This window comes from Sinohyriopsis cumingii, chromosome 6 (assembly GCF_028554795.1).
Source record: "Sinohyriopsis cumingii isolate HCF-2022 chromosome 6, ASM2855479v2, whole genome shotgun sequence".
In the NCBI taxonomy this organism is placed as follows: domain Eukaryota; kingdom Metazoa; phylum Mollusca; class Bivalvia; order Unionida; family Unionidae; genus Sinohyriopsis; species Sinohyriopsis cumingii.
The window spans coordinates 65,294,118-65,317,583 of record NC_142966.1 but is presented as its reverse complement, the minus strand read 5'-3'; the positions used below and the strand labels follow the sequence as shown (position 1 = coordinate 65,317,583).

The window sequence follows — 23,466 nt, the reverse complement described above, 5'->3', positions numbered from 1 at the left end:
TTTTGTTTTGAGGATGTTACAATATATCAGGGGTCAGCAACCTACAGCATGCATGCCGCAAGGCTTTGTGTGGCACGCGAAGGGCAGCCGAGAATCTTGATTTTAACAATATTACTCTCTTACTGGTGGCACGCGCTCTTTCATTTTGTAATTAATCCAGAAAAAAGTGGCACTCTGTGTAAAATAGGTTGCCGACCCCTGCAATATATCATCTTGAAAATTGTAAATGTTGATGGCCAGTTCACCATGATTTGTTGGAACTAAATCTTTGTTTATTCTGTAACTGATACAAAACTAAATCTTTACATGCTGTATATACTCACATATAAGTCACATCCAACTGGAAACAACATAGATAATACATCATATACTGTAATGTATTGGCAAGTCAGAGTCTATGTTGTTTTATCTATTTATTACTTCTAACAAACTTCATAGACCCAAATCTGCCAGCACATTATGTGATCTGAGTCTGTGCAGTTGTCTTCGACATATAAGCAAGTATACATGGTACATAACATAAAATATCTTTGACATAAATTGCATTTCTCTGAGGTGTATATACAAATAAAATTAATGTTCGAAAAAAAATTTTGCTATGTCTTTGCCATAAATGGCATTTTTGTCTGAGGTGTACACACAAATAAAATTAATCCTCAAAAAAAAAAAATTTGCTTTATCTTTGGCATAAATGGCATTTTTTCTCTCTAAGGCATATACACAAATAAGACTAATCTTCAAAAATTCTGTTTTTGCTAAATCAACGAAACTAATGTCCATGAAAACAAATGAAAGAACAGCATACATTTATGACACAAGATAAAATGAAACTTTTAATAACTAGATTAGGTCCTGAACAGATGACGTCCAAATGCTCAGGTATGGGGGCAAATTAGCTATTTGTACGAGGAATAATGATCATGCAATAATGTGTTTTGAAATGCAAACTTGTGTTCAAAGAGGTCACCAGTTGTGGTAAGAATTTCAGTTTTGGAATTGTTTCCCTGGAGAAAAGCACAGTCACAGTAAGAAAGCATTAAGTGACAGGACTATTATGCATAAATATGTATTCCTAATACATGTACCATTTAATGAAATGTTAAAAATCAGCTGACTCCATGATATGCAAGCCATGTCATGACAATTTAAGATGAGTCCTTTTGTAAGTCGCACTGTTTTTATCCTATTTAAATCATAAAATGTCTTATAAAATTATTATACTAAATGTATTTGCATCTTTATCTGATACATACATTGCAAATCAATTTGTATTTAAAAATCTTTTGTGTAGTGCATTACTAAACTGACAACATTTACCCTCATGTACAACTGACATTTGGAATTTTTTAATCCCATTCTAATTGATCAAATTAATCTATTACTTGTTTACTTGGTTAACAGAGATATTCTTATAGTTTTTGTCAATGGAGAGAGGCAAAGAAAGAAAAAGAGATACTTTAACATGGTCAGTGTTCACCCTACTGAATACCAATCAACACAATCATTCAGATGTCAGCATGTTAAGATTTGAGCTGAAAACATGACAATTTAATAATAATTACAATTCATGCCGATACCACTTGCTGTTTTATCAACAATCCAGTGTAGTGCAAGCACCGACTAGCTAATTGTACAGCCATTATCAAAATGGTGGTGCACAACATAGCTGAGTCATATTCAGCACTATTACTGAAGGAAATTGGTGAAAGTGTGGGTGTGTGGGTGTGGTGTGGGTGTGGGTGATTTGGATTTTTAATGTAGCATTAACAATTTTTCAGTCACACTGTTACAATGTCTACAGTATGGTAGTTTATAGTGATGTCTAGCACTGGGGCATCATGCCACAGACATGTAGCATGATATCCCAGTCATATTATCTGGACACCAGGCAAACCAGTCCTAACAACTAACCTCTTAATGCTGAGCGCCTAGTGAAGCAGCTGTTAGTACCATTTTAATAAGTCTTTGGCATGACTCGCCCAGGGTCCAAACCCACAACCTCCCACATACGAGGTGGACACTGTAACAACTAGGCCACATGTGTGGTCAAGAGAGAAAGATTTCTCAGAATGTTGGAAGGAAGGACTCAGTAGTCAATAGTTTCTATTCAATCTACCAATTAAACTGTAACTGTGACCTTTTACACAGCAAGAATATAATGTGCTGCAGTTATGAAAAGCTGAGATTCAGACACAGACTAAAACTACTTTTTTTATTCAAGTATCATCTCATTTAGAACACCAACATTTAATCTAATGAAGACAACAGTCAATTTTGCCCATCCTCACCCCAACACTCAAGTTTTTGGACAGTTCTGATGGAAATATTTCCTTTTTTCCCCGTCTTTTTGGACATCAAAATATATAATTACATTTTGGCATCTGAAAACATAGGGTAATGACAGTATGTTACATATAATTGTTCAAAGCACAGAATTTAGGCAAGCCGGTTATAGCTTATGTCACTAGCTTTTATTTACAATTGAGTCCCTTGCATCACTTGTTATTATATTATTGATTTCAATAGAAAAGTCATTACACACACACACCTGTTGGTATATTTATGCAAATTAAGGTAAATCTGAGCCTATACCCAATATTAACCCATTATAAGAATTTGCATGGGGGTGCATTACCTCACATTCCTTTTGTGTGCACCCTGCTTCCCTGACCGTGCACTGCATAACCCTGATAATGAAACTGACCATTAACAAGTTAACCACACCAATCTTAAAATTTCAATGATATTAAGTACTTTCTTCCAACAGAATGTTCTCAAAAATGGATGTAATTTATGCATTTATAACTCCTTTATGGTAAAATAAAAGTCTCTCAAATGGATTGTTGGCCAAAGAAAACTTCCAGGAATCCACAAGACTGTTTGTTCTTTTGAACTGTTGAGTGCTAGAACCTTCTCTGATATTTCTCACCAATAAAAGATATTCAAGACGGTCACCACATATTTGATGCAAGATAGGCACCTTTTTCATTTAGGGCCTCACAGTGTCCATGTTGATTGTCAGATTGACATGACTTTCTGTTAGGACCAACATCCACCCAATCAGGAAAAGTATTGATAATAACATTTTCAACATGCCCACCATAGTGGTTATATACTGGATGTCAGATCAGGACCAGCTACACACTACACACCATTAGAAGTCTTCTAGCCAAAACCCAATGTCCATATGACTTTCCTTTTTTGGAGCAGTCTAACAAAATATTCAAGATGTTTCCCAAGGTGGCAATACTGGATGTCAAATTAGGACCATTTTAGACATCCTAAAATTCTTTTGGTGAAAACTTAATGAGGACATTACCATAAAGAAGGAGTGACAATAACAAGATTTTCAAGATAGCCACAATGGAAGCCATGCTGAAAATCCAATCAGCACCAAAAAAAAAACATGTACTTTTTCTAATTTAAGATATTTTTTTAAAAATTATTATTATTTAATAATTTAGCTATGTTTAGGAAAACTCTGTAGATAAACAACTTGTACAAAATTACCCATGTGATTGAAGGAAGTGTTTTACAATCTTTATGCAGTGTTAACTGTATCCTCAGTTTCAAGGACAGAGCATTCCGTGAGGGTATCACTGATAAATCAATAAATTTATATCAGATCCATGTAAAATGATCCTTTATCATAATCTCTTAGAAAAGAAAGAAATATTAATGGCACACTGAAATATACAACTACAGGTACGTCAACAGTGGCTATACTGGCATCCACTTTTACCTTTCTTTGCTAATTAATGTGACACATTTTACCTTCATTCATGATAATTAGCATGATGCATCTTATAAAGTTCATTCATGTCATTAACATTTTGCAGGTGTTATAAAATCAAATACTTTGTAAGAGATAAGTTTTACACTAGGTCATCATGACAAAATGCAATAAATGGTAGGACACAGCTTGCTGCTATCTGAAGTCTCAGGCCTAATATTGTATTAGTTTCACCTCTTTGTAAAGTTAGGATATAAAAATTCCACAATGAAATTGGTTTTTGTTAAAATTCTATTTAAATGTTTTAACTAAATGATGTTGAAAATATACAATTCCAACATAGGCATACAATTAGCATAAAACTGCATTGTAAATTTTCACAAGCACATCAAATGTCATTTTTTAAAACATCTTTGTGTATTTATATATAAAATACAATTATATAATTAATTTTTTATAAACTAAAGCATGAAATATAGAAACTTACTGACAAAATAATCTTCGTATTATTTCTCATTCCTTTACTTTTATATGCAAAAAATATATAAAATAGGGGGCACTATACAAATATTATGAACTTCTGAGAAAGAGTGACAAGTTTAAGGTAAAAGTGTTTGCAGTTGCAACATGTACAATGTAGAGGATGTTGGCATACCTCTATGTTCCTTTCATGCAGTGTGGCTGAAATTTCTTTGGATACTTATTTTGTGGAAATTGTATATGATCTAAGCATACAGTTAACCAAAATGACCACTCCCATGTGCTAAAATAGTTAGCCTGAATTAGTCTAAAACACACTATCTTTAGCAGTTATTAAGATAAGGAAATTGAATTTTGTCCGAATAGAAAATACCAGCTTCTGAAAATGCAATGAAATAATAAAAAAATACATAAAATGAAAAATATGTTAGCAGCTCTTTTTTTACAATTTAACTCTGAAATACAGGAAGTGAAAATTACCAAACAAAGCTAGCATTTCTTTGATCGGTGATCAGCTGAAGTAAGGCGAATCTGTATACTTTATAGCATTTTACACGCACTAATCATACACCAAACTAAGGGAATTAAAAGAGCCTTAAAAATATTAAAAGTCATTTTTAATAGCTATTATAACCAGTGAGGAAAACCGGGGAAATTGTTTCTTTAAAAATCTAATCCTATGCAAAATACTAAACTGTAGAGCACCACTATGAGCAAATGTGGTCTCCTGTTTGTGAGCAAATATGGCACAAAGCAATGTGTGACTACACAGTAAATCCAATGCCTATTGTTGATTGGTAAAAAAATAATGCACCTAGTTTGACTGACAGGTCAGAACTATCCATTCGCTCTTCTGCTTGGTATGTCCAATTGACATATGGCATTTGTTGGAGTTTTTTTTGCTCCAAGGCCAAGTGAGAGATATCACCTTTTCTTGGTGACCATTAAAAATTCAGGAACTCATTATTTATCTAAATTTTGCACTGCTGTATATAGGAAAGTGGTTCAATGGTTTTCAAAGCTAGATATCCCTGCACCCTGTCATATCTGTGTACAGCATAATATGATATTCAAACATGCAAGGTAAAGCTGGAGCATGCATGAATTGCTACCAACTGACAACAAAATTAAAGTTCAATATTCATTATGAACATGTGACTCAAGGATTTGAATCATGGGGGGAAAATGCTTGAATTTATAATGAATACTATATCAGAATTTAAAAAACATTTAGAGTGAACAGACTAGATCAAATACATTACATTTTCCTTTTACAGCTGCATTCAAATCATGTAAATTTTGAATTATAATTCTAAAGCATAGAAATAAAACCCACACTCTTCTTGGTTAACCACAGCCTTTTCAATATAATTTATGCAGCAGCAAGAAACACACCTTTTCAGTTAACCACTACCTTGTTCATAAACAAAAATATTTTCATGGTCTGGTAGGATAATTACATTATAACTGCTACTTAAATTTGTGCACTGGGAAAAGGTCCCAATTTTCCACAACAGCATAAATATTTTGCTGTGTCTTTTAATTTGTGCTTTGCAATGACCTCCCCAAATCCTTGAAAAATAATATCCCACAACACAACCCCAACAAATTCACCGTACGATATATATTCACATACAAGATCTCTCAAAATACAACAAGAGGTCATAATCTAAAATCTTCATCTCTATACCATACAACAGACCCAAGTGGAGCTAGACTGATATCTACTGCATAACCAAGTGCAGTCAAAAGCCAAAATATTTGGGCAACTACAGGTAGTATACTTTATGTTGAATTTACATCAAATGGTGCTGATCACATGTGTTATGAAAACAACTGTTTCCCAGTTTCCCTATTTTTTAAAATCTTCATCCATATTTGATTGGACATCAGCATCGTTCCGCCAGTATTAGAAAACCACTAAACCAGTATGTTTAGTGTCGAAGTTGGTAAAATTCTGTTTTGCAGTTTTTAGAGATAAAGTTCTCTACCAGTAAATACATTTTATATGGCAGATAAACATCAACTGTAACAAATTTTAAAACCTATTCATGTAAGGTTTCTATTTTTAAGGAAAATGTCAAATATAGTCATGTTTTGGTGAACAGTTCTTTATTAATAACTGCCAGACTTAATGGTATTGGCATATTTACATAAACTTAAAGTCCTTCATGTTTCGGTCTTTTCTACCAAGTCTGGTTGAAATTGGTCTTTTGATTTTTCATCACAAGTTGAAAATAGCAACTGATGATGAACAAATGATGGATACTTGGCTATACCATAATCCTCACTGTCATTATTGCCAGATGAGTTAAAAATAAAAATATGGTCTAATAAATCAGTTTAAATCATCACTGCAATTAACAAATTTGTACACATTATACATGTATGCAAGTAAATATTGCAAAAATGTGATGGAAAAGCAAAACAAAACAAGAAGTTTAACAGAGATTGCCCATCATTAATTACCTTCAGTGGGCACTGCAATATTGTCAAAGTCAGGAAATTGTGTCATCTCTTTGTAGGACATACGGGATCGAGCTGGCCATTCCCACAGCGGCTCCGTGCTCTTGGCAGATTGCAGCTCCATGTCCTTACCAGACAATATCACTGATTACTTAACACTGTATGGAAATTGTTGGGAAAAAGAAAGAAAATGGTATGGCATATCCATCTTTGGAATTTGCAGGGGTGTCATTTCAAGCTAGAGACTGGGAGCTTTGCAGCTGCTGGTCCATGATTATTTATACTTTGAGAAGGCAAGTTCATTTTTATTTAAAATGGCCAACTTTCCCCATTTTTCAATGAGCAGTATTTTATTTGAATGACCCCCACCCCCAACCCAAACAGCTTTCTCTGACTGCTTCAGTTCTGATCTTGGCTACTTAAATTGATGGAATAGATGGGAGTCCTAAGTGAGTCTGACACTGCTCACCTTATGCCAACTTTCTAACAGCAGAGCAGTTGGCCAAGCCTGGGTCAGTTCAATGCTCACCTTATGCCAACTTTCTAACAGCAGAGCAGTTGGCCAAACCTGGGTCAGTACAATGCTCACCTTATGCCAACTAACAGCAGAGCAGTTGGCCAAACCTGGGTCTGTACAATGCTCAGCTGTAATTTCTTCAAATGCTGTTGATTGCATATATTAGAAAACAATTGTTTCAATGTTTCTGTAGGATTTATATCTGTCACTTAAAGGTTTTCTCTTTTTCAGTAATGATGACCATATTTGATTGCAGATGAGCATCAGCTATGTAAACTTTAAAACCCTCTATGCCAGAATGATTTCTCACTAATTTGGTCAAATTCAGTCCAGCAGTTTTAGAGAAGAAATTGTATACATATTTTTATTGGATGTAACAATAGTTGTATTTGAAGGCAGATCAATCAGATTTGTAAAAAAAAAAAAAAAACAATAAAATAAAGATAATAGATCATTATAATTGATGCAGACTGAATAGACTGATCCCATGATAGTTTCTACCAAGTTTTGTCAATCTAGTGAGACCTTCTGAAGAAGTGGTTTAAATGTTGGGGTTTTGTTTATTTTTAGTAACAACAGCATACTTAAGGGTGTATCAGCACAATGCATTCCATCAAACATGATCAAATTATGTTCAGTACGTTCTGAGATGTCATTTAAAGTTCTTTTTGTTTTGCAACAGTGGCCATATTTGATGGTGAATCAGCATCGCTTGTACAAACTTAAAAACCCACTAAGCTGGGATGCTTTTGTCAAATGTGGTCAAATTCTGTTCAGCAGTGTTTGAGAAGTTGTTTAAATGTGTTTCCATTATTTTCATAATTTTTTCATAATTATTAGCAGATCAGAATTATTTGAAAACACCACCTCCATGCCAGAGTTCTTTCTTCCAAATTTGGAAAAATTCTATTGAAGTTTTCTCTTTTTAAAAACTGGAACTATTTGAAGTTTGACTGACAACATTTGGACTCAGCATGCTGGTTTTGAGAATCTGAATAAAATTTAAATGTAACAGTTTATAATAACAGCTGCATTATTAGATAGCGGATCATCAACATTTGCATGAATCTGATAGTCCTTCATGCCAAGATTACCTGTACCAAATTAGTCAAAACTGGTCTGGTGTTTTATTAATTATAATTTTAAAATAATTTTGAAATAGCAATTATTTGACATACACACAGACAGACACACACACACTCACAGACACAGACACATACACATACACACAAACACACACATACACACTATGCACAATGGACAAAAATAGGCTCATCTGGTCTTACAGCAAGGTGGCTGTGAAGAACAATAATTAATAAATGGTTTAATGAAAATCTTTGTCCAAAACTTTCAACAATATTAAAATCTGAAACATTATATTCACGAAAAGTCTCTCACACACCCACACTGGCCAAGCCAGTCTTGAACCCATGAAGACTGAGGTGAGATGGCAGTGATCATTAAAAGCAAGCGCTTTAGACCACTTGGCCACACGGGCCGTCCTGATAATTTATTAAATATAAAACAAAAACGCACCAACCCTTTGCCATTCAAAACATAGAAAACTGTTCATTGATAACTTTATAATGTTCCAGGACACATTTATACAAGTGAAACCTCCCTCACACCATTCCATAAAATTTACACTTTTTAAATCCCATGTTCTATTTTGGAACTGAATGACACCCCTGTTAACAAAGAACATGAATTTGTACAAGTGCAAAGCAAATACAATATTGAAACAAGCCTTATTACAGACAAAGCATACATTAAGTATCCTACATCACAGTAACGAAAATTCAGATGCAAATTATTCATAATAAGCAATTACACAATTATGGCACGTTTTCAAATTATCATGTACATATTGCCTACTCACATCATCCCAAAAAAATCCATGGGTCTCTTACAAGTAACCAGTATGCCTGATAGTGACATTAGTATTTCCAACACTGAAGAATCAGTTGTTATACATGACCCTTGATTTAAAGTTGGTCCATGCAACTAGATCTATTTTAATTTTGGACTGCAAGGATCCAGCTGCTGAATGTCAAGAAGTATAATTAGCAGTCCACAGGTTCTCCTCCAAGTACAAAATTAGTGAGCTCACTTGATAACACTTAAATGACCGAGCAAGCATGGTCTCTTGTAATGAAGTACTGCACATTTCTGTTATCGCATTAAGAGTTTGACTCTTATTACACTCTATATAACAATAACTATACATGTAATTACGAAGTAAAATCTTGTTCTTATTTTTATACTTAACTTCACAAATGTAAAACTGAATGATTTAAAAGTCATTATCTGATAAAATATAGGGATGTTAGGAACGACAGCTATCTGCCTCAAGCAATTTTAATACCAAATTCTGGATTCACACTTCCATCAATGAAGCATATTAAGGTACAGCTGCATACATTGCCAATTATTGATTTATTTTGTGCCAATTTTGCCTTCTTGTTCTTTTTATGTTGCTTTTTACACCGATATACCTGATGCAAACTTCATACTAAAATGTGAAAATCATGAAATATAATGACTGCACACCGCACAGTCCTTGACTTCTAATCATAATTGCATTTACAGTAAACAAGGTGTCATTTAGTAATGGGAAATTTTCCTTTTCAATGAGCCATCTCACATTGTAACCAGTTCAAACTGTGAGAAGTTAAAAGACAGAGAATTTCAACATGTTCTCATTTTTTGTCTGAAGAGACATTGTCACACTTTCCCCAGGTCACCAGTATTTTCAACACTAACTTTATAGACATTGTTACACTCAACAGATATTTTTATAAGTAGGTCTTATCTTTTCACAACAAACATTTCCTATATGACATTTGAAAGAGTTATTTTAAGCAAATTCACCAACTGCCACCAACTTTTACTCAGTGCATGTCATTCTAATCCTTTCTGTCTTTCTAATCCATTCTGTCATTCTAATCAATTCCATCATTCTAATCTATCCCTTCCTTCATGTCCATTCATAAAGCACATAATGTCAAGACAAGAGCTGATTGTGTGAAATCACAGTCATGATGTAGAAACCTTCCAATTCTTTAGTCAATCAGTAATCTTTCTTTTGAAATGTTCTTATGAGTAGTTCTCTTGCAATATCTGACTAAAGTGAATTATTCTGTATGAAAGTTTGTGGAATTTGCCGAGACATCCCTTCCACCATAATTATTATCAAAGTTGATGTCTTAAATCGACAAATGGACTACATCTGACCAAACAATGATAAAATTTCTTTCTCAATTTCTATAGGGTTCGATCATTCTCAGCTGCATTCCTGTGTATCATAATCCTTTTTGTTTTCTTCATCTCTGGCACATGAAAGTTTTGGCGGTGCCCATTGGGTGTATAAAGAAGACCCAATAAAATAAAGATAAAAGATCATTATGATTGACTGTAGATTGAACTGACTGATCCCAAGCTTACTGAATATTTGCTCATTGCCAAAGAATTGCAAGGTGATCATATTTATTAGCCTACATAAATGTCTTACCGAATTGTATAAGCCTGGTACGAATCAAGACCACATGGTGGATCATCAATAGAATATGCAATCTTGAAACAAATCTTCCATGAAAACAATACTGCACTTGTTTCTAAAGCAGTGCAATGGGAACAAGAAACGCTGACTAAAACAAATTTAGAGAAGAACTGTAAAATCGAGCATGAGGATTTTAAATCCCAAAATAGAAGGCTGATAATTATCACTGCTGACTGCAACATGGATTTTTAATTACATATGGCACTAAATATCCTATTATCCATTATCTATACACTTGGAATCTGTCAGTGCTGAGAAAAGCTAAAGCATGGTCTGGTATAATTCCTTGACAACTAAATGAACTATATCCTGAACAGCCGACAGTTATTTTAATGGACAAATAAATAAAGTGGTGCTATAGTCCGACACCACAGTAACTAATTTAAAGCATATAATGCTGGAAAACTTCCTTTCTTATATGGCCAAAAATGTTAATTGCACAATGCTCATGTCTATAATAATGATATATAACTTAATTTCTTCAATAAACAAGGAGAAGGAATGGGTATTTACAGCCTTTGTTTTAAATACCAACACTTTTTTGACCTGGTACAAACCACTGTCCCCAATTTCTGCATTTCTGGAATTAACAATCTGTCATAGATTATCCCCCTAGGGGTGCAAGACTGAGAAACAAAAGTCTCTATGGTGTCAAAACTGGAGGGTCAGACTGAAGGGTCAAAACTGGAGGGTCAAACTCTGAAGCACAAGTGAGGGCAAAGGGAAACACTGACAGTTTCTGTAAACTCATAGTGTATGTTAGCTCATTGGGAAAGAAAGTTCATGTAAATTAAAATGAAACCAAGATTACTGAAAAATATCACTGCCAGTGCAAATGCCATTGAAAAAACAAAGACTAGGTATGCAACTGAAATTTCTTAAGATGAAAACCTAGTCTCTTATTATCTATTCATCTAATGGACAATGTGTTAGAAGAGTTTTGAACCCAGTCAAAACATTAATATGATTTTCACCCATTTTAGTATCAAGCTTGCATCGGGTATCTGTGCCTTTTTAAGCAAGGAAGCAATATTATGTGTGAGAACAGGGATAAGAAACTATTCCAACTCACCTATCAAAGGAACTAGCACTTGGACAAAATGTATCCAAATCAACTATACAACAAACTATCTGCAGTATGCAGAAAATACTTAGGCATTTTTGTCATACATATACAGGTATTTCTTTTTCTTAATTGCATTGTCTTATTTCATTCAAGAAACATCACACTCATGTGGAATCAGTGACCTCAACTGTGGGCTTTTCCAGTCAGAATTTGACTTTACATAGTTATTAATACCTTTATTTTAATCATCTTTTAGTTGCATTGTGGATCAAATTGATTGTAAGTGTAAGAGATGGACCAAAACTCAATACTTTTCTTTTATTGGTATTTATTCCTGATTTTGTTTTCTAAATGCAAGTTGTTTTATAATAGTAATTATAATGAATACTTCAATGTGATTAATTCTCTTATCAAACCGTAAAGTGATGATCTATAATTTGAGGAGCTGTAGAAACATAATTTTCAGTTTTATTTTCAAATTCAAGAGTACTTGAATCTGATCAAGGAAGTAAACAAGATCAAGAGCAAATCACCAGTTTCTATTCTGATCATAAATATGACACTTATGGCAATGGCCATGCCTACCTGATCAAGTGCCTGCTCTCAGTGTGTCTGGACCAACCCATAATACTGAATAACAGAAAATACACCATCATTAACATTTTCATAACTACAATTCACATGTGCAAACAGCTGCAGATTGGAACTAAAACTGTATAATCCAGTCTTTGTCAAAACCATTTTGATCAATTACTATGAAAATATTAAATATACAAGAGTGTGTCATTGTATGAGGTTGTGCTCAGGCAAACTGAGGTAAATATTCTAAATTCCTGGACCAACTAAGGTGATGACATCCTATATACAAACACCTGGAACAAACATGCATATTAGTCCCAGTACATACATGTACACTAAAGAATCTTTACAGTAAGTAATCCACTCTGGTGTAAGAAATCCAGATCCACAGAAAGTAATGCCAGCACTTAACTCAGAAGAAACACAATTACCATAAATGACACTTTTCCTCAATGTAAGTTGTATACACACTGCCTGTATGTTTACATGACACTGCTGTATCAAGCTTTGTATACACTGACTGTATGTTTAGAAATGAATGTCAACTATGAACCCAAGCAGAACTGGGCAAGTGTGGATGTAAACAGACTGGATCAAGGGGACTAATTTTGGGCTGTTAGGCAACTAATACAACCTTATAAACAGTGAAGCAGAAAACCAAATAACACCTACACAGTTTACCTTATACCTAGTACAGCTGAAACTTTACACTAGCACTACAAGCTGTCAATCTGATTGAGATCTCATCTTCACTGTTATACACCAGATCTGACACAGTATAGGGGTCATGTTCTGGTGAAGTTTGCATTGGCTTATTTTTTCCATTGGCTGGAAGCTTGCAGATAGATATCTGAAAGTGAATCAAACCATGATACACACATTGTTGCTATTCAACCATACTGCTCAGTCTCCTAGAGGCAATGATATAAGACTTCATCTGATAGGCAGATAACATTAGCAATTATGGCAATAACATAGGTCACCAGAACATGTGCTCTAAGCAGTCACTTTCAGATCTACATAGGAAAGTGGAGATCTGACTTTAATGAGACTGTACATGCTGTAACACAACATATTAAAACTGCAGTTTTAATAAAGGCAGCAACAAAATTGTTTTAATCAAGGAATGACTACTGTATTTATTCTAGCTAATATCCAGATTAATGATATGGGTCAGTCACATTATACAATAGCTGATGTTGTTGTTGTTGTTGTTGTAAGGTTTAACGCCATTTTTCAGCACACAATAGGCTATACATGGCGGACAGTATTAATGGTGGAGGAAGAACCCGGGGAAAACCCCGGAAAGAACCACCAACCCATAAGAAGCTACTGGCAAGCTGCAGAAAAAAGGAAAGAAAGTACAGTATCAGATAGACACATAGAAAGTTAGGTAATAGGGGTGAAACAATTTACTGATGCATCATTAATTTTGCCATTTCCATACAGTGTCACATATTAATGCAAAATATGGAGAGTCTATACAAAATACCAAATAAATGTTATTCATCTTCAGTGTTAATTAATTATTTTGCTTATTTTAAATCCATATTTCCCTCATAAATATGCAGTCTAACTTTATCCTATATAAATAGTTCAAGTCTGGAGAATGCCATCTATACTTGATTACAAGTCCAACTGCAAACTGCACAGCATTCTGACAGATCTTGGTTGATGCAGTTTTGTTAAAAGTCGTCAATAGAAGAAAAAAAATCAATGTGACTTATCCAACAGAACATTATATGATGGTATATCGGGTCTATGTTGTTTACTTTTGGACTCTATAAGAAAGTACAATAGAATATATTTGATCCACAGATGAATGAGCCAGTTCTGGCACTAGCACAAAAAGTGACCGTGTCCATAAAGAAAAATAAAAGACACGTATGTTGATGAAGAAAACAACTTTAACAAAGACAAGATTCTTCTTTATTGATCTGATTGGATTTTATTGTGGTACCAACTACCACATTAAAGGGAAGTAACTCAGATCAGTATTTTATAATTATACATAGAAATATTAATCAGAGATGAGTTTTTTTTAATGGCAAAATGTATTGTCATGCATCAGAATGAATATACCAAACTGATCTGTCATTTCTGGTGCACCAAGTGACACACATTCTATTTTTGTCTTTTATACACAATTTGACAACTTGTTTCTATTTTTATGTATTCACCACTTATCAGCATAGATTATCGGGATATAAGCAGGACAGCCATCACAAAATGTTCAAGGACACAATGAGGCAGCAAACCTGCACTAGCCTAGGTGGGTATCAAACCTGTGACCAATGGATTACAAGCCTGACACACTACCCATTGAGCTACATCAACTCCTGAGATTTGAGGGTATTTGCTGGAATGTTATCTTTACTAGACCAACAAGTAGATCTCCATTTTTTTCCACCCCTAGGCAAGAGCTACAACACAAACAGCATTTGTCAGCTCCTAGTGATACAGTCCTCACCAAAAAGTTACTGCGTGTCAATCTTGCCTTGGAGTTATGCTGCTTTCCATGCATGTGTCAACAATTTAAAACAAGCGCAGTAAATGGACACAATGAATTTTTGTTTTGACAGGGATTAATTCTAAAACTGTGAGTGTTCTGAAAGTTTTAATGCTATGGGTCGAAAGAAGAGGGATTGTACTTACCATGAACATACAGGGGTCAGTCAAAATAAATTTATTAATTACTTAGCAAGCATCAAATAGTCAGAACTGATTGGAGGGTGAAAATTTCAATATGAAATATAGCTTCTTATGGTTGTCTCCACTACAAGTAATGTCAGAAAAAAGCAGAGATCTACTTGTTGGTTTATTATCTGTACAGGCATCTTAAAGTAAATCAAATTGTGCTAATTTGTCTTCACATTTTTTTTTTTAACCATCATGGTTTGCTAACTTTTAATATGGTCAATTAATCAAAAGGATCAAGTGGACATGATATTGCTCACACAGTTTACACAACTTGACCATTTCAACAAGCAGGTTTATATATTATTGTAAGAACACAGCTATTAATAAAATACATTATAAAGATAAAGGTACACAATAAAATATTGTCTTTTGTTCTTGAGTGCGTGTGTTTTGGGATTTTGAACGCATCTTTAATAATATGAGTCACACTGCTATTGTGTCTTATTAAGCAACCCTCAAAAATCTGAATCACAAGCTCGCAATTTGCGAGTGGAAAATGTCATTTGCAAGCTCAGAATATAACAAGTCGGCTATCATATAGCGATATTTTTCACACAAAAATCATGATTTTCTATCTACTTTAAAAAAAATTATTTATTTACTGGCAATCAATTTGACTAGCATTTTCAGTTTAGATGCAATTCACGATTGCCAAGAACATAGAATCAGAATAACAATAATAATGTACTTATATTTCTTGAACAATGTTCCCTCTAAATGAATGTTAGATGTGTGTGCTATGCGTGCTCCATTGTGCAAGCATTACGGTGATTATAGCATTAATGTTGTATTGAATATTTGGTCGCTTTGATCAGCTGCGCGGAGAACAATTCAGTTGCACAGGGATGTCTGACCAGCTGTGCGGTCGTGTGTGCATGCAGCTTAGAGGAAACATTGGTCTTGAATGCATACCATGCGTGGTCAAGAGGCATGCAAAGGGGCATATTTGGTGCCTACATACCCACCCATTTTGGCATATTGTTAACTGTGCATCTGTACCGAAGTAACTCAGCAATATTCTGATCAGTTTGGATTCAGAAGTCTATTGCATCAACAGCAAGCACCCTGTCCTGCTCAGATATCACATGGGTATCACATGCTGTGTGTTAGTTTCCACATGCTTTGTTTTAAGTTCGTTCTTTTCTATTTTGTGCTCACAATGTCTTTTATTCATACCCCACTTCGCAGGGTATCCTGTGTTTGGATTATTAATTATTATTTACAGTAATATTTAATATTTAATATAGCTATTTTAAAAAATTCTAAATAATTAAAAGTTTCATGAAGCCACAGCTTGTGCTGCTGTCTCAACCACATCATGTAAGATATGGTTCAGTTTTATAAACAGAATTAAAACAAAACAAAGATAATTTCACCCTGCGTGATCTGCTACAGTTGGTTGTTAACCAACCACCAGCCGAGATTTATGATCCCAGTCAAGCCATTGATAAATGGTACTTCACAGCTCCAGGCAAACGTCACATGGGTAGAATAAGTGGACATCCACTTGCAGTGGATGATTTATACGTTAGGTACAATGTTTTTATAAAAACTGCAATTATGTTACAAAAAGAAGTAATAAAACCGAAGCATTTATTATAATTAAAATAAAGACAAATATGTAATGTCAGTTTTGTTTGTTTACTTAGACCTATTTTATATCTGTTGACAGCTGTCATCGTCACACACTCGCACGCACACACACACACAGAGCGGACAGTCTTTGGCTAGCGAGTTGTCATAACAATTTGCGAGTTACTCATGGGGCTACAATTTTTGATGGTTGTTTAGTGTGGCAGTTTAAAATGATGTCTTGCACTGGGCATAATGCAGCAGACATGTGGCATGATGTTCCACCCAGTCACATATTCCTAACACCAGGCCAACCAGTCCTAGCACTAATCTCTTAATGCTGCATGCCTAGCGAGGCAGCTATTGGTACCATTTTTATAAGTCTTTGGTATGACTCTCCCGAGATTCGAACCTGAGACCTGCCACATCCAAAGTGGACACGCCAACCACTTAGGCTACCAGTGTGTTTGTAAATCACTGTATCAGTTTCATTAAACCAAGAATTCAGAGAACTGTAGTTCAGATAATTGAGACTTTACTGTGTTAATATCAATTGCACCAAGTCCAGATGAAAATCAGAATTACTAATTTAAGTCCTAAGTCACATACATCTTGTAACCCATGCAGTAATTATTTATGTGCATCAGAGTGCATAGAAAACATCTGGTTTGATTGGGCTAGGTTCTTTTTTTCCCTCAAAAACCATAATACACAAGTCCATCTAGCTTCTTGACATGGCCCAGGATATTAAGAATTTTTATTTTCCCATCCAGGCTGACACTGTATTCAACAGTCCATATAAGTCACTTTGGCAAAGCTTTTTCATGAATAAGGGACAAGTCAATGTGGTGTACATGTGGGTGTTGCTTTCAATCAACAACAATGGATTATAATCTGGTCTAAAAACAATTACTATAAAATAAACTGAAACAATATGACATTATGACCAAGCCATCACAGAGATAACATCTTCATCATATAGGAAAAATATACTAGTACACAAATGAACATATTACCATTCCACACCTAAATGGAACAATTCATTATACCAATAATTGCCTTCCTTACACTAATCATCTTCAGAACAGACCAGAAATATTTCATACAAACCTTCTATTGAATACAGGAGTCTTCCCTGATTGTTCCCCATATCCAATATTTTTTATTGTCGATTCTTTTGTATTTTATAGCTCTATGTGGAAAAAAAACAATCCTGCCAAGCGACATCTGCAACTTCAATTTGGTGTTATGCACAGTTTCAATAACCTGGATAATATCAGTGTAGACATGTCAGTAGTCTGTCACATGTATACAATGTCTACTTCAGGTAAACACAGTCTTCACCACAACAGGTAAAATGTATAAATTCACAGTCCCTGCTGAGTATCAATTCAACCTTGGAAAGAAAAGCGCCCATCACAAGGCAATCTATCATGTCTGAATATACGTAACTGGATAGACAACATGGCCCTTTAAAAAAAAGCAACAAGTATAACAATCACTCTCTGCATCACTGAAAAATCAACAGAAAACTGGAGGTGACTTTACTGACACAACCAAAATTCCTACAGTTTTCTTAAAGGGACAAATTCTAACAAATTGTTAAAAGTGGGCCATCATGATGCAAACTTAAACTATCACCAGTACACAATTCTATAAATATATTTTCATCATAAATTGAATTATCTCTAACTTTATTGTGTGTTTCACAGTGCTCTATAGACTAAATTAATTTTACTTTTATCAATATCTGTCAATATTAGACCAGTGAGAAACAATCTTTTCTAAGATCATACTGAATCCAACTCAGTGGTTTCATTGACTAATCATAGTGTTCTAAACCCATAATCTGCGGACACAATATTAAAGCGAGAGTACTGTGAAAGGCATATTAATTTATATGCCTGCCTTGTGATTAATAGTCCTCTATGTAGGTACCTAAAACTTTGCACAGAAACAATTTTTCTTCTTTCAGTCAGAGTGACATGCCTTTTGCCCTTTTGACACCAGCATCAAAAGGCTTCTTCTTAACCCCATATCCATGCCAACCATAAAGATTGCGCGAGGTCTGTGATGTAGAATTACTATTACTGTGTGAAAGCCATTTTTCTACTTCCACAGCCTTCTTCCTTACCCTAAGTGTAAGCCATACACAAAGTTTGGTTGAGGTATGTCATTCAGAACTACTACATGTAATGTTATTGTGCAACAACCAGTTTTAAATATTTTCAGTCAGTGACCATGACTTTAGAACTTTTGATTCTTAAATCAAGTCTTCTTGCTTACACCAAGTGCAAGCCAAGCACAAACCACAAACCTTGGTAGCCATCAATGACAGAGAACTCAAGTTATCATGTGGAAACTCATTTTCTTCTTTCCAAGTGACCTTCACCTTTGACATTTTTAGTCTAAAATCTATAGCGTTCTTCAGTAACCCAAGTGCAAACCATTCACAAAGTTTTAAAAATATAGATCATGGAGAGCCCGAGTTATTGTACAGAAACCATTTTCTTCTATCAGTCACAGTGATCTTGACCTTTTGACCCTAAAATTAATTGGGTTCTTCCTTAATTCACATGCAAGCTATCCGCAAAATTTGGTAACTGTAGATGGTGGAGAACTTTTGAGTCATTGTTCATAAACAAGATTTCTAAGATGGCTGCTGTGGTGGCCATAATGGATTTGTGAGCAGCACCATCTTAATTTAGAAACATTTAGATCAGGCAGGTACAAAACTACGGGCTGCAAACTGGATCCAGCCTGTGGCCTGATTTTATCTGCCTAATTACATCATAAGGTGTGGCTTTTCAATCATTATCCAGTCTACTCCCTAGAAGAAGCTGCACGTGCCCGATCTAGATCATGGAATTAAAGTGTGTGTATTTTTCACTGGAATCCTCCAAATAGTTTAGGTGGAATAGCAATGGTTATACAGACATTGAATGAAAGACCATCACATAAGATTTTCTGGTCTATGATCAGTAGAACTAACATTAGTTTAAGTTTTGTTATTAGATCATGCAATAATAGTACAGAAACACCCACTCTATATGTCAGTAGTTATAGGGGGACTACCAACTCTGAACAATGTAATTATCTCTGTTATCTCCGTCTGGTGTGTAAAAACATTGTTTTTTTATTCTTTTATAAGTCACTAAACCCCTAGCTTAGATTAATAGTCAAAACAGTAATATAGATATCACTCAAGATATTTAGCCAGTTATGCATTACCTAGTGTAGTGGGCTAATGACAGCTCATTATTTATGAAGGACTGGTGAGTGCTGATGGTAATTTTTAGTGAAAATAGGCTTAATATGGAGTTTTTCTGCAGTATAACAGTTTTCAGTTGAAAGTGCTGGTAAATAGCATTTTTTAAAAGTTACTTCACCTAGAATCAGAACAACAGTTTTTAGAAAACAGTTAAAAAGCAGTAACAAAAACATTATATACAAACTGGGCTCTGAAATAAGAAGAACAGTTATTTTGCAGTAATTCAGCCAATTTTATTTACTGCTTTGAAAATGGAGTTATTTTGACAATAAAATACAGGTTTATCTCCCAGAACAGTTTTTTATATGATCACATTCCAAGTCCAGTTATTTAAGCAGTAAAACTGAAAAATCCAGTTTTCTTGTATATTACAATCACAGGTCACCGAGCAGTGGGCAAAACTGGCTCAATTAGATGCACAAACCAACTTCAGGAAAAGAAAATTAACCAACAGGATAAAATGTTCTTGGGTTGGCAATGAGAAACAGGGATGTTCTGCTAAACAGAAACAAAAATGTTTTGGGCCTTAACTTGGAAATATCAGATTACTTGAAGGAAAAAAAAAAAGAAATCAGATTTAACTAATCAGAAATTACTCAATGATTAAATTATGACAATACAAATAACTACATACCTCAAATAGATCGTAAAGTTTTAGTGGCTTGGGACTCTAGCACTATGGGATTGGTATCAGCAGGCTGTCACTTTCAGAACTATATCCCTAACTGAGCTGCAGCATGCACTGACAACATGATACTTACCGTACTTGTGCTGGCAAATGACTGCATGAACACGCCCACCTATGCTTATTCCCTGCCTAGACTGCCATCATACTAAATATGCATGCTCCAGTTATCCTAAATTGATTTAACAATAGTGCAATGATTTTGCTTTCCAGGACAAAGCACAATGAAATGACTCTGACAGTTTTACAACACTGAAGTGTCCCAGAATATACTGCTATAGTGCTGAAAGTACATACTCCAAAATCATGACAAATTTACATATATATGCATGATACAGCAAAATTAAACAATACTGCACATATGCTGAAAAAAGTTTTGCCATTTAATTCTGAAATAAACAAATTTACAACATGCTACAGTTAAACTGTTTTCACTATGTTGTAAAATTTAAAAGATGCTACAACTGAAATGTGTTTTCAACAACAGTTGTTCATTTTTATAAAACTGTCTAAATAAAGTTCACTATAAATTACTAGCTTTATTTTGAGAGGTCCCCAGTGAAACTGCATGATTAATAGCGAACACACCTTGTGCCTGTGTAGTTCTTTTGAAAGGGTTCATGTGTAAAACAAAATAAAGGTACACCCCCATCATTTGGAAAATGGTGGCACTCTCTGCCATTATAGTCCAGTGTTTTACACATAATTCATTACTAAAATTTTAAACAAGAGACAAGTTTTTTAAATGTTCATCATAAATTATTTTCTTAATCATATGACCTGTTCACTATTAGTTTATATCTGCCACTATGATGTAAATATATGCTATTTTTGCACTTGTTTCTTATTATTGCTAAATATTAAGTTAACATTTATTAAATCCATATATATATATATATATATATACATATATATATATATATATATATATATATATATATATATATATATATATATATATATATATATATATATATATATATATATGTATGTATATATATATGTATATATGTATGTATGTATGTATGTATGTATGTTTGAAAACTTGGTTATGTATGTTTGAAAACTTGGTTCTGGGTTTATTGGTTCTTTCTTACATAGCTTTCACTAAATAATACATGCTGGCAGTTCTTTAAAAAAAAAGTATTTTTGCTGTTGTTATTTAGTATTTTATGAAACCAAGACACTGTAATATTAATGCAATCTATTTTCTGCAGTTTATTGTGATGATGTGATAAATATTACCTCATTTCTATATTCTGGGCAATTTAACTGAATTTTAACTGCAGTTTAACAAAAAAAACACTAGTGTTTTATGCAAATTAGTTCACAATTACTACTTTAAACTGTTCAACTGGAATTTAACTGGTCTTCAAACAAAACTGATATAAAACTGCAATTTTACAGCAATTCTTTTGCTAAGGGAAGCAATCAATTAAGAAAATGGGAACAGTATAGTTCCCCCATCCATAGGTCATTTGTTGTTGAATAGTACACTAAATTCTGTTTATCAATACAAGTATGCAGACAATCTATACAAGGCTGTGGGACACATCATGGAATCCCAACATGGGGGTGAATAATAATTAACTAGTCTTTCAAGTACAGTCAAACCTGTCTTAATCTTCACCTTTACTCAGTGGTCACCTGCTCACAATGGTCATTTTAGTTCCTTGAATTTTGCTATATAAATGTTATATAATGGATTTCTATGGTCAGTGGTCATGTGTTTCCTAACCAAACAATGGTTTATCCCTGCCTTAAGCAGTTACTGCTTGTGTATCTACAGTGACTGCTTAGCATATGCAAACTGAATTTTTGCTTCAGGAGGAAGGTATTGTTTAGATAATGGAATATCATGAGAATCTATGTGTAAATATTCATTATCTCACTTGTACTCAGTGATCCAGTTACAATGACATTGTAACTCAAATGTGTCAGTATGTCCAATTCAAAAGCAGGACCATTTTTATAATTTAGGTACAAAGTTAAACCAATTTTTTAACTGGAGGTGGGTGGGTGGGAACAAATAATTGTATTATCACAGCAGAAGTGCCAGTCTGACAGGTATAGTTCAAGAACTTCATCTACATGCCTGTGAATTAAAGTTATCTCTGAATACTGAATAATAAAGTTACTGTCTGAAAAGAGAGAGGAATTACATCCCTTTTCATTAGGCTAAAGGGTCATTCAATATTTTTTTAAAACTTGTCAGTAAATGAAGGTGACATTTTGAATCATGTGTCACAAAGAATAGCCATATATGGCTTCTTTTGATTTCCTTTTCATCACAGGCTTCCTAAATAAGCTTACATGATGTCTTTTGATCTCTGCAAGTTGAGCAACTGGCTAATCGAGGTATTTTTAAAACGTGAACAGCTGTTTCCAGGCCTAAATAAACAAGCAGGCTGAGACCAAAGTGTAATCCCCTGTGGAATATTTTTACAGAGTTAAACTTTCAATTAGTGGTGATATTATTGTTTTGTCATTGTGCACAAATAAACTAAGATCACTGTTTATTTTAAGTCGCTGATGAATTAATTTATAGGAGGGATTAAATTGTGAAGGATACAGTAATCTTGCATGGAAAATAAATGTGTATTTTATGATTTTGTTCAATAATGCACATAAAAAAACCTGGATAAAATAATAATAATAATAATAATAATAACAATAATGATAATAACTGGTGCACAGTATTTGTTCAAAACCAGTTTTAAAATATGAACCTCTTTACAGATGTCAACTGTGTACAAAAGCCATTTTCGCTTTGTCCTATGGGAGAGTGCTATTGACAGGTCCGACTGTGCTTCAAATTGAAAATGCCACATTTTAACA

The 23,466-nt window shown here is 34.1% G+C and overlaps 1 protein-coding gene across 1 annotated transcript in view; it reads right to left on the bottom strand.

Moving 5' to 3' along the window:
* LOC149797108 (anoctamin-1-like) overlaps positions 1-23,466 on the bottom strand; it is a 165,987-nt gene that overhangs the window by 94,126 nt on the left and 48,395 nt on the right. The window lies entirely within an intron of this gene.